The 16649-nt window shown below is 40.5% G+C and overlaps 1 non-coding gene across 1 annotated transcript; it reads left to right on the forward strand.

Annotated features, from left to right (window-relative positions):
- Positions 1-15380: 15380 nt before the first annotated feature.
- LOC130943207 (small nucleolar RNA R71) lies at positions 15381-15488 on the forward strand. Its single transcript, XR_009071735.1, has one exon. It is a non-coding gene; the product is annotated as a small nucleolar RNA R71 (small nucleolar RNA).
- Positions 15489-16649: the final 1161 nt, after the last annotated feature.

Genomic DNA, 16649 nt, shown 5'->3' on the forward strand with positions numbered 1-16649 from the left:
GCTTGTTCGTTATTGTGGAGTTTGATGTCCCCGTTATGCCATTGTTGTTTTCGTTTAGTTCATTGTTGCTATTTCATGGTCCAATTCGTGAAACCTTGTTTATTATTGTGAAGACAAATGGAACAATGCATTGAAATAGTTGATATCAGATCATCCAAGACACACACGATATTGTCAAACTACAATAAACGGAGATAAAGGAACACACAATGCAGTGGATGGCCAAGACACTAAGTGCCAGCTACGTGAGAATAGTGTCTCCTAGTATGCCCTAGTTTCCTGCAAAGACCACAGCGCTTTCCAGGACCGGGCTCGACGTCGTCCATCTCATTTCAAAACCTTGTGGAAACAGGTCGGCCTTCCATTGATCGTCGCATATGGAGGTTGGGATGGAGACGTTGTCCTTCGTGTAGTGGCCAAACTTCCTCGTCGGGCAACGGTGGAAACTCCATCTGATATACCCGGAACAGATTTTCAACACGATACACATCATCGACATAACACTGCCAGTCAAGTCTTGCATGGGCACATGCAGTTAGGGCGTGAGCACACGAGTAGTGCAATGCTTGGAAGTATCCGCAATTACACCGTCGCTATTGGAGGAAAACTCTAAACCTGGACTGTGCCCCAACGGTTGCTATCTCATCAATGGTGAATATCGATGTCGTCATGTTTATGATGTGACAAGCATCTACATGATTCCCTCCCTGTTGGCAAGTATTGCATTCTGCAAGAACTGCGAGAAGATCTGGCCACATGCAACTTGTGCTTCCGCCTGTCGAGATGGTGGCTCTAATCCTCTAATCCAAGGCATCATCGCTGGGGAGATGGCAGGATCCTCGGCGCTGATTAACTCAAGGTAGTACTGTGCCTGGTCTTGCGTTTTGGAGTATGCCGCATTAACAAGGTGCCTTTTGGCTTCCTTGCTCTTGAAGTTTGTTGCAAAGTTAGAGGCAATATGTCTGACACAATAAACATTGTGTTCTCATCCACACTCATCTCGCTCCAGTGCAACCTTTATAGATGTATGCCTATTAGAGATAAGTAGAATCCCCGGCTGAGTAGCCACATGACTCCTTCAGTTGGTCAGAAAGAAGTACCATGAGTTTGTGTTCTCCCTCTCCACAAGCGCAAAGGCTATGGGAAGTATGTTGTTGTTTCCATCTTGAGATATTCCCATCAATAGGGTGCCTGTGTACTTACCATACAAATGTGTTCCGTCGACCGAGACTAGTGGCTTGCAGTACTTGAATGCTTCGCATATGATGAGAATGACCAGAATACTTGATGAAACATTACGCTGTCACGGTCAAGCATGTTACCCACATAGTACGGTCCGGTTTAAAGATCGACAATTATACCTATAACGTTAATTCAAATTTAGGACACAAGAGTTACGAACAAAAAATAATAGCGCATGAACACATAAGCAAATCGTATGTTCTTACCTGGAATAAAAGTTCACAACGAGTTGAAATATCTCCTAAGCTGGTTGTAAGAATCATTCCAGTCTCCGTAGATTCTGGCTATTGCCTTTTGCTTCACTAGCCAAACCTTCTTGTAAGACACCTTGTATCCGTACAGTGACTCCACAGAATCCTGCAACACCTTTATGCAAATGGTCGCATCTGCATGAACCATGGGGAATATATGTTGGCATATGACATTTGAATCAAGTTGAGCATGATCTTGCGACATCGCAAAAGCCAAACAACTGTGAGGCCCTTGGTATTTTTGGATTTTCCAAAACCTGGAACCCCTCGTCTTCGCAACCCTTAACATCCAGCGACACTGATCACCAAAAAGTTTGCATCGACATATGTACCGAGTGTGATCTGACTCTACCACTTTGAATTCTGCACTTCTATGAATGTTGTAGTTCTTCACCGCAAGCATCGCTGTTTCTTTAATCAGGAATTTCAATCCAATCTCCAGCTCCATTTCACCGGTCAAAGCATAGTGGTTTGGTATGTCTTCCGCGGTAGTCGAGTTCATTGGACCAAGACTCAATTGAAGATAGTGGCCAGGAGTACTGCTCGGCATGTCTTCTTGAGGCGGTTAGGTTTCTGGAACAACCTCTGCTTCGTCTCCACTATCATCCTCAATCTCGTCTTCGTCAAAGGAGTCAGCCAAGCCGTCTGTAAAACCTTCCGGAGATACAACATGAGTTGTGAAGCTGGGACGCCCGTGCGAATTTCCTGCATTTTGGGCGGGCACAACGAAGGCGTTAAACGACAGACTGCGAGCCCTGCCAATCTCCAAAAATGGAATGGCTTCACCAGTACCGAAATTTTGCAGTTCCTCCACGTTATTCGAACTAGATGAGCTACCCCCCACATCTAGAAGCTTCACACAAAGTTCCATCAAATAGATGCTTCCAATGCTACGATGATATGAAAACATCATCGAAACGTGCTGGTTAGATTTAATATGCATTTTTTGATATGCAAACGAACTGGCTACTGCAACTGACATCCTGTAAATCAAGGTACTAATCTCCTTTTTCCCAACCAACCCAATGTTCATCAGAATCAGATTTTTTAGTTGTTGCAAAGATGATTGTGGGGGAATCATTATCCAAAGTGGGTCATCACACATAAATGTTACCCCTTCGGTAGTATGAGAAATTTCTCCATTTGGATATACGATCACGTAAATGTGTTCAGAGGCCATTTACAGTCTCAAAATTTATGATATCAAGTTCTACAGAAAAGAAACTCACGAAGAGGAAGAGAGAGTAAAAGAAGTGAGAATTGGAATTGTGCCATTACTTTTGTGGGAGAGGGGTTTATATAGACCAGCTTTCGTTGCAATTCATGTGTGGTACACACTAAATTGTCTCATTTCGTGTGCAGTACACTTAAAACGGAGATTCCATTTCGTATGAGCCCAACTTGAAATGCTCTCCATTTCACGTCTGACGTGCCACCATTTTGCATCTACCGTCTCTGGGGTTGCATGTCCATTTTGCGGCTGCCATGCATGAATTGGGACCTCCATTTCGTGACCGGTGAGGCAGAAATGTTGTCTCTATTTCACGGGCGCCAAGCCTGAAATGGTGTTAGATTCCATTTCGTGGTCGGCAGGGATGAAATGGAACTGCGTATTTTGAGCACAATTTCAAACTATGCACATTTAGGGAATAAATCATTTTTTCATGCATATTTAGATAAAAAAAACTCAATATAATGAGTACATATATGTTTTATTTAACTTATGTTTTTAGGACAATTATATATTTGTCGTTATTATTATATATTATAATGGCAATTATATTTTTTTACGGCCATTAAATTTTTTTATCGGCAATTGTTAAAATAGTGATAAAGCATAAAGATTATTAATGTCTAATTATCAATAAATATATTAATAGTTATTTTTATTGCCATTAAAAATAAAATAAATAATTGTTAAAAAAAAATTTTAGTAATAATTTTCGTTGCAAGATGGGTTAGTACCGTACTAAGAGACATTATTTTATCTTTTATGGAGTAATTGTTTTAAGTTTCAGAGAGATCTTAACATTAGTTTAACAAAATAAGAAAGAGATAAAAAATACTAAAAGATAAATAAGGATTTGATATATCCAATCATTATTATGTTACCAATAAAGTGATAATTTGGTCTCTAAAAATGTTGATTTCAGACAAATAAATCCTTAAAAAATAAAAACCACCAAATAAGTCTTCAAAGGTTATAAATGTTGGACACAATTTGACCATCCGTCAATTCTTAATGTAAAAGTTAATAAAATTACTTATGTTTACTGTTAACTCAGATTAACTTATTTGTCTATACCACATTGGAATTATCTCAAATGTTAAGAACAATTTAACTAGGGTAATTGTAAATAAAAGGGGTTTGTGATGAGTTACGAACAAACACACTAAGAGAGGCTCCAATAATTCTCGACGACGTCGTCCCAATATTAAGTTGGTCAAAATAGAACACGTTAGTTTATATAACAGGACAATTAAAGATATCCGTTTCATTTTAAAATGTCACTTGATAGAAGAATATAACCTGTTTAATATTTATAATTTTTGAATTTATTTAATAATTTTTAATTTTCAAAAATTAATTTGTCCGGATCAAAATTTTTAAAAATTTAATTGTCATTTTACCGTTATGTTATTTAACTTATTTTTTTAATGGGGACATGTAACATAGTTTATCTATCTATACCATGGTTTAAGATCAACATTATCTTATTTTAATTTCATGTTATACACCAATATATCTTAAAGAAAAAGTATACTAAAACTGAATAGTTGCTTTACCAAAAAAAAAAATTTTCGAAAACATAGTTGGCCAACTGGTAAGTATACTAGTGGTGATTGCACGTGCAGATTGTAATATTGTATATGCATTCATATATGGACCATGCACCTTATATAGATAATTAGATATATATCATTTGGCACCAACTATTGGAAAACGTCAACTGCTAACTACTTCACCACCGAAATGGATCATCTTTAGCATATTCTTTCTTTATTTTTCATTTTTTAACAGAAAATCAGAAATGATTTTGATATGGTCACCATTAATACGAGCTATAACTCGCCATCTGCCGTTATTGTTCGGCCTTTATGAGCTATAACTCGGCGATGTTAATATCATCATAACCGACATCCCGAACGGTAAGATAAAGTCGGTTACAGAACCGATTTTATACCATTTAGGACATAACGGACGAATATATGCATCTATAAAAGAAAGGTAAAATATCTTTTTTAGTATGATCTTTTTGAGAAAAATACTATACTGACTTAAGCATTGGAGTGCCTTCGCAGGTACACTCCGCCCTCTCTGCATTGTTCGCACACCCACATCTACAACAAAGATAAGAAGCTCGGATATTCGGAGGTGGACATTCGGCCTTGCAGCGTATAACTCGGCTGATCTTGGAGAGTTGCGGCCGACCAATTTCACAGGCAAGATCAATTGGCGCCCACCGTGGGGCCGAGGAAATCATATTTTTTCTTTTGGTCTCACTGCTTCCATCTGCATCCATGGCTGACGTACCGCCTCCCTCATTGTCCGAGCTCATGCGAATGGTAGCTGAGCTGCAACAAGCTAATCAACGAATGGCTGACGAGAACCAAATAATGGCTGCTCAAATTGCCGAACTAAATCACGTTCGGATTGAACACAACGATGCTCGTCAGGTGGAGGACGAGGAGCATCAATCCCAACCAACTCATGTTTCAGAAACCGCTCGGCATGAATGGCAGCAACCCGAAGACGAAAAAGAAGAGTCCGAGGATTCTGTAGGCCCTTTTACAGAAGAAGTAATGAACTTCGAATTACCAAAGAGGTTCACCCTGCCGTTGACCCTCACGCCTTATGATGGACTCGGGGACCCGAGGAAGTTCATAAAGAAATTTCGATCAATAATGATCGTCAACGGTGCATCAGATACAGTCTTATGTCGTTGTTTTCCGAATTATTTAGATGGTCCTGCACTTGATTGGTTGTGTGCTTTACCTGCAGGTTCCATTTCGCGCTTCCATCAGTTGGCGAAGCTGTTTGAAGAACATTTCGCCGGATCCGCAATATATTTGCACGACTCCGATTACCTGAACACTATCAAGCAAGGGTCAAACGAAAGCTTAAAGGAATATATGACTCGCTTCACCAAGGTCGCAATCAGCATACCAGATCTCCACCCCGAAGTCCATCTGCACGCAATTAAAAGCGGCCTCCGACCCGGGAAGTTCCAGGAGACGATCGCGGTAGCAAAGCCGAAGACTCTCGCAGAATTTCGCGAGAAAGCAAAAAGACAAATTGACATCGAAGAGCTCAGACAAGCTCGGAAATCTGACAAGTCGCACTTCCGTGAGGAAGATAAGAGCTCATCCCTTAAGAAAAATTTTAAACTAACACCTCGATTCGACTCTTATACGCAGTTTAACACCAAGAGGGAAGACATAATCAAGGAAATCTTAAACTCCAAACTAATCAAGCCACCGAGAAAGGCCGGCACATACCAAGATACAAAGCACGTGGACAAATCAAAATACTGCGCTTTCCACCAGAAACACGGCCATAATACCGACGATTGTGTGGTTGCCAAAGATCTTTTAGAGCGACTAGCAAGACAAGGGCACCTTGACAAATACATTGGTGGTCATATCCAAAAGCGCGGCCCAAGTACCACAGCACACGACCACTCTGAACAACACCGGGGAAAGGAGAAGGCATCTTCAAACCAATATGAAAGACCACGAGGTATAATCAATTGTATTTCAGGAGGATACGCAAGTGGAGGATACTCAAACTCAGCAAGAAAAAGATCGTTTAGAGCAGTATTCTCGGTAGACGAACCAAAACAAGACGCAACAATCTCTAATCTACAGCCAGAAGTCACTTTCACACACGCCGACTTCAACTCCAACATACAAAACTTAGATGACCCTGTGGTAATCACCCTTCAGCTAGGAGATCTGTTAGTGAAAAAAGTGCTCTTAGATCCCGGGAGCAGTGCCGACGTTCTGTTTTACTCCACGTTTCAAAAGATGAAGCTCAGCGACAACAAGCTACAGTCCACAGGAGGAGACTTGGTCGGCTTCTCAGGAGAACGCGTTCCAGTCCTCGGTTCAGTGTGGTTACAAACCACACTGGGTGAGCAATCTCTTTCAAAAACTCATGATATTCAATATTTAGTAGTCGACTGTTTCAGTCCATATAACCTAATCCTCGGCCGACCTTTTTTAAATAAGTTCGGCGCCATTGTGTCCACAATTCATCTCTGTGTCAAGTTTCCACTGCAGGACCACCAGGTTGTTACAATCCATGGCGACCACAAAGAGGCAAGGCAATGCTACAACATCAGCATGAAATTCCAAAATCGTTCGACGCAACAAGTCAACAACGTCGCCCTAAACAAAAAGGAGGACACACTAGCCGAACTGGACCCAAGAGCTGATTTCCCCGATCGCCCAAAACCCTCCGACGATCTACAAAAAGTGTATTTCAACAATGACTCTAATAAATTCACATATGTAGGTACCTCACTCAATGCATCTGAGTTGCAGGATATAAGAACCTTCCTACAAGAACACGCCGACCTCTTCGCATGGACACCATCAGACATGCCTGGAATCGACCCACAGATCATCAGTCATAGACTAGCAATAAACTCGGCAATCCGACCAGTGCAACAGAAGAAACGAAGACTCGGCGAAGAAAAAAGGAGAGCGTCACTGGAAGAGACACAAAAGCTCATCAACGCCGAGTTTATCAAAGAGATCAAATTCACCACCTGGTTAGCCAATGTGGTAATGGTAAGAAAACAAAACGGTAAGTGGCGCATGTGCGTCGATTTCACTGATTTAAACAAAGCATGCCCCAAAGACTCTTATCCTCTACCATCCATAGACTCTTTAGTAGACAACGCGTCAGGTTACGCTACCCTAAGTTTTATGGATGCATATTCAGAATATAATCAGATAATGATGCACCCCTCTGATCAGAATAAAACAACTTTTATCACAGATTTCGGTAACTATTGTTATAGGGTTATGCCATTTGGATTAAAGAATGCAGGTGCAACTTACCAACGACTTATGGATAAGGTGTTCGCCAAACAAATCAGCAGAAATATCGAAGTCTATGTCGACGATATGTGGTGCGCGAAATTGTGATCACTACACAACTTTGCACAACTAACCAGCAAGTGCACTGGGTCGTCCAAGTAATAAACCTTACGCGAGTAAGGGTCGATCCCACGGAGATTGTTGGTATGAAGCAAGCTATGGTCACCTTGTAAATCTTAGTCAGGCAGACTCAAATGGGTATAGATGATGAATGAATAAAACATAAAAGATAAAGATAGAGATACTTATGTATATCATTGGTGAGAGCTTCAGATAAGTGTGTGAAGATGCTTTCCCTTCCGTCTCTCTGCTTTCCTACTGTCTTCATCCAATCCTTCTTACTCCTTTCCATGGCAAGCTTATGCAAGGGTTTCACCGTTGTCAGTGGCTACCTCCCATCCTCTCAGTAGAAATGTTCAACGCACCCTGTCACGGCACGGCTATCCAGCTGTCGGTTCTCGGTCAGGCCGGAATAGAATCCAGTGATTCTTTTGCGTCTGTCACTAACGCCCCGCCTGCTAGGAGTTTGAAGCACGTCACAGTCATTCAATCATTGAATCCTACTCAGAATACCACAGACAAGGTTAGACCTTCCGGATTCTCTTGAATGCCGCCATCAGTTCTTGCCTATACCACGAAGACTCTGATCTCACGGAATGGCTGGCTCGGTTGTCAGGCGAGCACTCGGTTGTCAGGCGATCAACCATGCATCGTGTATCAGGAATCCAAGAGATAAACACTAGAGCCTTGATTGCTCGTAGAACAAAAGTGGTTGTCAGTCACTTTGTTCATAGGTGAGAATGATGATGAGTGTCACGGATCATCACATTCATCAAGTTGAAGAACAAGTGATATCTTGGACAAAGAACAAGCGGAATTGAATAGAAGAACAATAGTAATTGCATTAATACTCGAGGTACAGCAGAGCTCCACACCTTAATCTATGGTGTGTAGAAACTTCACCGTTGAAAATACATAAGAACAAGGTCTAGGCATGGCCGTGAGGCCAGCCTCCCAAATGATCTAAGAACTAGATGTCCAAAGATGATCAAAGGATCTAAAATAATCCAAAGATTTTAAAATACAATAGTAAAAGGTCCTACTTATAGAAAACTAGTAGCCTAGGGTGTACAGAGATGAGTAAATGACATAAAAATCCACTTCCGGGCCCACTTGGTGTGTGCTTGGGCTGAGCATTGAAGCATTTTCGTGTAGAGACTCTTCTTGGAGTTAAACGCCAGCTTTCATGCCAGTTTGGGCGTTTAACTCCCATTTAGGTGCCAGTTCCGGCGTTTAACGCTGGGATTTCTGAGGGTGACTTTGAACGCCGGTTTGGGCCATCAAATCTTGGGCAAAGTATGAACTATCATATATTGCTGGAAAGCCCAGGATGTCTACTTTCCAACGCCATTGAGAGCGTGCCAATTGGGCTTCTGTAGCTCCAGAAAATCCACTTCGAGTGCAGGGAGGTCAGAATCCAACAGCATCTGCAGTCCTTTTCAGTCTCTGAATCAGATTTTTGCTCAGGTCCCTCAATTTCAGCCAGAAAATACCTGAAATCACAGAAAAATACACAAACTCATAGTAAAGTCCAGAAAAGTGAATTTTAACTAAAAACTAATAAAAATATACTAAAAACTCAACCAAAACTACTAAAAACATACTAAAAACAATGCCAAAAAGCGTATAAATTATCCGCTCATCACAACACCAAACTTAAATTGTTGCTTGTCCTCAAGCAACTGAAAATCAAATAAGATAAAAAGAAGAGAATATGCAATGAATTCCAAAAACATCTATGAAGATCAGTATTAATTAGATGAGCGGGGCTTTTAGCTTTTTGCCTCTGAATAGTTTTGCATCTCACTTTATCTTTGAAATTCAGAATTGGCTTCTTTAGAACTCAAATCCAGATAGTGTTATTGATTCTCCTAGTTAAGTATGATGATTCTTGAACACAGCTACTTTATGAGTCTTGGCCGTGGCCCAAAGCACTCTGTCTTCTAGTATTACCACCGGATACATACATGCCACAGACACATAATTGGGTGAACCTTTTCAGATTGTGACTCAGCTTTGCTAGAGTCCCCAATTAGAGGTGTCCAGGGTTCTTAAGCACACTCTTTTTGCCTTGGATCACAACTTTATTTTTTTCTTTTTCTTTCTTTTTCTCTTTCTTTTTTCATTTTTTTTCTCTTTTTTTTTTGCTTGCTTCTTTTTTTTTGTATTCACTGCTTTTTCTTGCTTCAAGAATCATTTTTATGATTTTTCAGATCCTCAGTAACATGTCTCCTTTTTCATCATTCTTTCAAGAGCCAACCAATCATGAACCACAAATTCAAAAGACATATGCACTGTTTAAGCATACATTCAGAAAACAAAAGTGTTGCCACCACATCAAAATAATTAAACTGTTATAAAATTCAAAATTCATGCAATTCTTCCCTTTTCAATTAAGAACATTGTTTATTTAAGAAAGGTGATGGATTCATAGGACATTCATAACTTTAAGGCATAGACACTAAGACACTAATGATCATAAGACACAACATAGATAAACATAAAGCACAATTTTCGAAAAACAAGAAAATAAAGAACAAGGAAATTAAAGAACGGGTCCACCTTAGTGATGGCGGCTTGTTCTTCCTCTTGAAGGTCTTATGGAGTGCTTGAGCTCCTCAATGTCTCTTCCTTGTCTTTGTTGCTCCTCCCTCTCATGAGTCTTTGATCTTCTCTAATTTCATGGAGGATGATGGAGTGTTCTTGATGCTCCACCCTTAGTTGTCCCATGTTGGAACTCAATTCTCCTAGGGAGGTGTTAATTTGCTCCCAATAGTCTTGTGGAGGAAAGTGCATCCCTTGAGGCATCTCAGGGATCTCATGATGAGAGGGGTCTCTTGTTTGCTCCATCCTTTTCTTAGTGATGGGCTTGTCCTCATCAATGAGGATGTCTCCTTCTATGTCAACTCCTACTGAATAACAGAGGTGACAAATGAGATGAGGAAAGGCTAACCTTGCCAAGGTAGAGGACTTGTCCGCCACCTTATAGAGTTCTTGGGCTATAACCTCATGAACTTCCACTTCTTCTCCAATCATGATGCTATGAATCATGATGGCCCGGTCTAGAGTAACTTCGGACCGGTTGCTAGTGGGAATGATTGAGCGTTGGATAAACTCCAACCATCCTCTAGCCACGGGTTTGAGGTCATGCCTTCTCAATTGAACCGGCTTCCCTCTTGTATCTCTCTTCCATTGGGCGCCCTATTCACAAATGTCAGTGAGGACTTGGTCCAACCTTTGATCAAAGTTGACCCTTCTAGTGTAAGGATGTTCATCTCCTTGCATCATAGGCAAGTTGAATGCCAACCTCACATTTTCCGGACTAAAATCCAAGTATTTCCCCCGAACCATAGTAAGCCAATTCTTTGGATCCGGGTTCACACTTTGATCATGGTTCTTGGTGATCCATGCATTGGCATAGAACTCTTGAACCATCAAGATTCCGACTTGTTGAATGGGGTTGGTGAGAACTTCCCAACCTCTTCTTCGGATCTCATGTCGGATCTCCAGATATTCACTCTTTTTGAGTGAAAAAGGGACCTCGGGGATCACCTTCTTCAAGGCCACAACTTCATAGAAGTGGTCTTGATGCACCCTTGAGATGAATCTCTCCATCTCCCATGACTCGGAGGTGGAAGCTTTTGCCTTCCCTTTCCTCTTTCTAGAGGTTTCTCCGGCCTTAGATGCCATAAATGGTTATGGAAAAACGAAAAAGCAACGCTTTTACCACACCAAACTTAAAAGGTTTCTCGTCCTCGAGCAAAAGAAGAAAGAAGAGAGTAGAAGAAGAAGAAATGAGGAAGAAGGGAATGGCTTTGTGTTCGGCCAAATAGGGGGAGAAGTGGTGTTTAGGTTGTGTGAAAATGAAGGGGTGAAGAAGGGTTTATATAGGAGAGGGGGGTTCATGGTTCGGTCATGTATGGGTGGTGACGAATGGATTTTTGACGGTTTAGAATTTCACTAATAAAATCTCGTTGCAAGTATAGTTTCTAAACTAATCGCTAATCCTTTCGTACAAAAATTTGTTTGTCACAAGTACAAACCCCTAAAATCTATAAACCGAAGTATTTAAACCTCGGGTCGTTCTCCCTAGGACTTACAATAAAGTGTTTTGTTATTGGTTGTGAGTTATTTTGGGGTTTTAGATGAGAAACATGAATAGTAAATGGTAAGAAAACTTTATTAAGAAAATAGTCTTGACAAGATTTGATTGTCAAGGATCTTCATCATTATCACTAGCCACAAGTATGGTAGTTGCAAGGATTAATCCCACTTAGTCATCCTTAAATCAATTAACAAAGGAAAGTCAAGTGAGTTATATCAATCCTAGTCCATAAGTCCTAGCTTTCCACTAATTGGATTAATGAAGGCTAGAGTTAATGGCTATCAACTAGCAATCAATTGGACACTAGTGACTCAAGAAATCCTAAGTTACCTTCTCAAGCCAAGAACATAAAATCCTACTCTAACATCCTCTCAAGCATTTCATCAAACACTTGGAAGGCATAAAAGGAAAACATAGTAAATCAACAACAAGAATGAAATCTAACAACAATTATTGAAAGAAATTAACAACAACAATCAAAAGAAGTACTTTTATTATGAATTACCTTTATTGAATTGGAAGAGTAAAAAGGAACAATGCTAGATCTATAACAAAATACAAGAACAATATAAAAGAGATTATGACAAAAGAATAGAAGAAGAATCAATGCAACTACAAGGAATTGAGATGTGAAAGTAGAAGAAGATGGATCTAAATCTAAATCTAAGAACTAAACCTAATCCTAATCCTAATTCTAGAGAGAAGTGAGAGCTTCTCTCTCTAAAACTCTAAAAACTAAAACTAATGATCAAAAAAAATCTCAAGTATTGAAAAAGTTCTCAATCCCCTTCAATCCTTAACTCTTATATGCATTTTGGCGCCAAAGTTGGTTGCTGAAACCTTCCCAAAATCGCCAGGCACGTGCTTCATTAGTGAGGTCATGTGCCATCATCGGCGCGTGCGCGCATGGTACGCGTGCGCGTCCTTGGCCCGTCTCGAAATGTGCGCGCGACCGCCTTGTGCGCGTGCGCGTGCTTGGCTGACTTTGCTTCTTTGACTTTTTATGCTTCTCTCCATTTGTATGCTTCCTTCCTTGCTTCCTTTGATCCATGCCTAGCCTATTTCATCCTGAGATTACTAACAAACATATCAAGGCATCTTATGGAATCAAAGAGGAACTAGAATTCATCAAAATAGGGCTTAGAAAGCATGTTTTTACACTTAAGCACAAATACGGGAGAGATTACGAAATCATGCTAATTTATAGGCTAAATGTGACTAAAGGTTATCAAAATACTCTAAATTCAATACAAGATAAACCCTCAAATTGGGGTTTGTCAGGTGGGTTTGGGAGGGAAAGTAGTTTGAATTTGAAGGGTGAGGTAGGTGGGGTTTTATGAAGGATGGATGTGAGTGGTGAAGAGAAAGATGGGATTTGATAGGTGAAGGGTTTTTGGGGAAGAGGTGTTGAGGTGATTGGTGAATGGGTGAAGAAGAGAGAGGGTGGTGGGGTTGGTGGGGATCTTGTGGGGTCCACAGATCCTGTGGTGTCAAGGAAAAGTCATCCCTGCACCAAATGGCATGCAAAATCACGTTTTGAGCCAATTCTGGCGTTAAACGCCGGGCTGGTGCCCATTTCTGGCGTTTAACGCTAGGTTCTTGCCCTTTCCTGGCGTTTAACACCAGTCTGGTGCCCCTTTCTGGCGTTAAACGCCCAGAATGGTGCCAGACTGGGCGTTAAACGCCCACCTGCTAGCCTTACTGGCGTTTAAACGCCAGTAAGTTCTTCCTCCAGGGTGTGCTATTTTTCTTCCTGTTTTTCATTCTGTTTTTGCTTTTTCAATTGATTTTGTGACTTCTTATGATCATCAACCTACAAAAAACATAAAATAACAAAGGAAAATAGATAAAATATGATCATTGGGTTGCCTCCCAACAAGCGCTTCTTTAATGTCAGTAGCTTGACAGAGGGCTCTCATGGAGCCTCACAGATACTCAGAGCAATGTTGGAACCTCCCAACACCAAACTTAGAGTTTGAATGTGGGGGTTCAACACCAAACTTAGAGTTTGGTTGTGGCCTCCCAACACCAAACTTAGAGTTTGACTGTGGGGGCTCTGCTTGACTCTGATTTGAGAGAAGCTCTTCATGCTTCCTCTCCATGGTGACAGAGGGATATCCTTGAGCCTTAAACACAAAGGATTCTTCATTCACTTGAATGATCAGTTCACCTCCATCAACATCAATCACAGCTTTTGCTGTGGCTAGGAAGGGTCTGCCAAGGATGATAGATTCATCCATGCACATCCCAGTCTCTAGGACTATGAAATCAGCAGGGATGTAATGGTCTTCAATCTTCACCAGAACATCCTCTACAAGTCCATAAGCTTGTTTCTTTGAATTGTCTGCCATCTCTAGTGAGATTCTTGCAGCTTGTACCTCAAAGATCCCTTGCTTCTCCATTACAGAGAGAGGCATGAGGTTTACACTTGACCCTAAGTCACACAGAGCCTTCTTGAAGGTCATGGTGCCTATGGTACAAGGTATTGAAAACTTCCCAGGATCTTGTCTCTTTTGAGGTAATTTCTGCCTAGACAAGTCATCCAGTTCTTTGGTGAGCAAAGGGGGTTCATCCTCCCAAGTCTTATTTCTAAATAACTTGTCATTTAGCTTCATGATTGCTCCAAGGTATTTAGCAACTTGCTCTTCAGTGACATACTCATCCTCTTCAGAGGAAGAATACTCATCAGAGCTCATGAATGGCAGAAGTAAGTCCAATGGAATCTCTATGGTCTCATTTTGAGCCTCATATTCCCATGGTTCCTCATTAGGGAACTCTGTGGAGGCTAGTGCACGCCCATTGAGGTCTTCCTCAGTGGCGTCCACTTCCTCTCTTTCCTCTCCAGATTCGGCCATGTTAATGGCCTTGCACTCTCCTTTTGGATTTTCTTCTGTATTGCTTGGGAGAGTACTAGGAGGGAGTTCAGTAATTTTCTTGCTCAGCTGTCCCACTTGTACCTCCAAGTTCCTAATGGAGGACCTTGTTTCATTCATGAAACTTTGAGTGGTTTTGATTAGATCAGAGACCATGGTTGCTAAGTCAGAGGGGTTCTGCTTAGAATTCTCTGTCTGTTGCTGAGAAGATGATGGGAAAGGCTTGCCATTGCTAAACCTATTTCTTCCACCATTATTGTTGTTGAAACCTTGTTGAGGTCTCTCTTGATTCTTCCATGAGAAATTTGGGTGATTTCTCCATGAAGAATTATAGGTGTTTCCATAGGGTTCTCCTAGGTAATTCACCTCTTCCATTGAAGGGTTGTCAAGATCATAAGCTTCTTCTTCAGATGAAGCATCCTTAGTACTGTTTGGTGCATTGTGCATTCCAAACAGACTTTGAGAAATTAAATTGACTTGTTGAGTCAATATCTTGTTCTGAGCCAGAATGGCATTCAGAGTATCAATCTCAAGAACTCCTTTCTTCTGACTTGTCCCATTGTTCACAGGATTCCTTTCAGAAGTGTACATGAATTGGTTATTTGCAACCATTTCAACTAGCTCTTGAGCTTCTGTAGGCGTCTTCTTCAGATGAAGAGATCCTCCAGCAGAGCTATCCAAAGACATCTTGGATAGTTTAGAGAGACCATCATAGAAAATACCTATGATGCTCCATTCAGAAAGCATGTCAGAAGGACACTTTCTGATCAATTGTTTGTATCTTTCCCAAGCTTCATAGAGGGATTCTCCATCCTTCTGTCTGAAGGTTTGGACTTCCACTCTAAGCTTACTCAATTTTTGAGGTGGAAAGAACTTTGCCAAGAAGGCATTGACTAGCTTTTCCCATGAGTCCAGGCTTTCTTTAGGTTGTGAGTCCAACCATATCCTAGCTCTGTCTCTTACAGCAAAAGGGAATAGCATAAGTCTGTAGACCTCAGGGTCAACCCCATTAGTCTTGACTATGTCACAGATTTGCAAGAATTCAGCTAAAAACTGATGAGGATCTTCCAATGGAAGTCCATGGAACTTGCAATTCTGTTGCATTAGAGAAACTAATTGAGGCTTAAGCTCAAAGTTGTTTGCTCCAATGGCAGGGATAGAGATGCTTCTCCCATAGAAGTCGGGAGTAGGTGCAGTAAAGTCACCCAGCACCTTCCTTGCATTGTTGTTGTTTTCGGCTGCCATGGGTTCTTCTTCTTTAAAGAATTCGGTCAGGTCCTTTATAGAGAGTTGTGCTTTAGCTTCTCTTAGCTTTCGCTTCAAGGTCCTTTCAGGTTCAGGGTCAGCTTCAACAAGAATGCCTTTGTCTTTGTTCCTGCTCATATGAAAGAGAAGAGAACAAGAAAATGTGGAATCCTCTATGTCATAGTATAGAGATTCCTTGAGGTGTCAGAGAAGAAGAAAATTAGAAGGAAGAAGGAGAAGAATTCGAACTTGGTCAGATAGAGTTCGAATTGTGCATTGAGGAGGAGTGGTACTCCATAAATAGAAGGATGTGAAAAGAGAGGAATAAATTTTCGAAAATTAAGTTAAAAAGATTTTAAAGACATTTTGAAAAACTTTAATTTGATTTTCGAAAACAAGAGTGAGAAAGAGATCAAGTAATTTTTGAAAAAGATTTTGAAATTAGAAATCAAAAAGATTTGATTGAAAACTAGTTTGAAAAAGATATGATTGAAAAATTATGGTTTTAAAAAAAAGATATGATTGAAAATATATGATTTGAAATCAATTTTTAAAAAAAAGATTTGATTTTGAAAATTAATGACTTGCCTAACAAGAAAAGATATGATCCAAACATTAAACCTTTCTCAACAGAAAAGGCAACATACTTGAAATGTTCAATCAAATCATTAATTGTTAGCAAGTATCTTTGAAAAGGAAAGAAATTGATTTTGAAAACATTTGATTGAAAAGATATGATTTGAAAAAGATTTGATTTTGAAAAAC

The sequence above is a fragment of the Arachis stenosperma genome, chromosome 7 (genome assembly GCF_014773155.1).
Source record: "Arachis stenosperma cultivar V10309 chromosome 7, arast.V10309.gnm1.PFL2, whole genome shotgun sequence".
Lineage (NCBI taxonomy): Eukaryota > Viridiplantae > Streptophyta > Magnoliopsida > Fabales > Fabaceae > Arachis > Arachis stenosperma.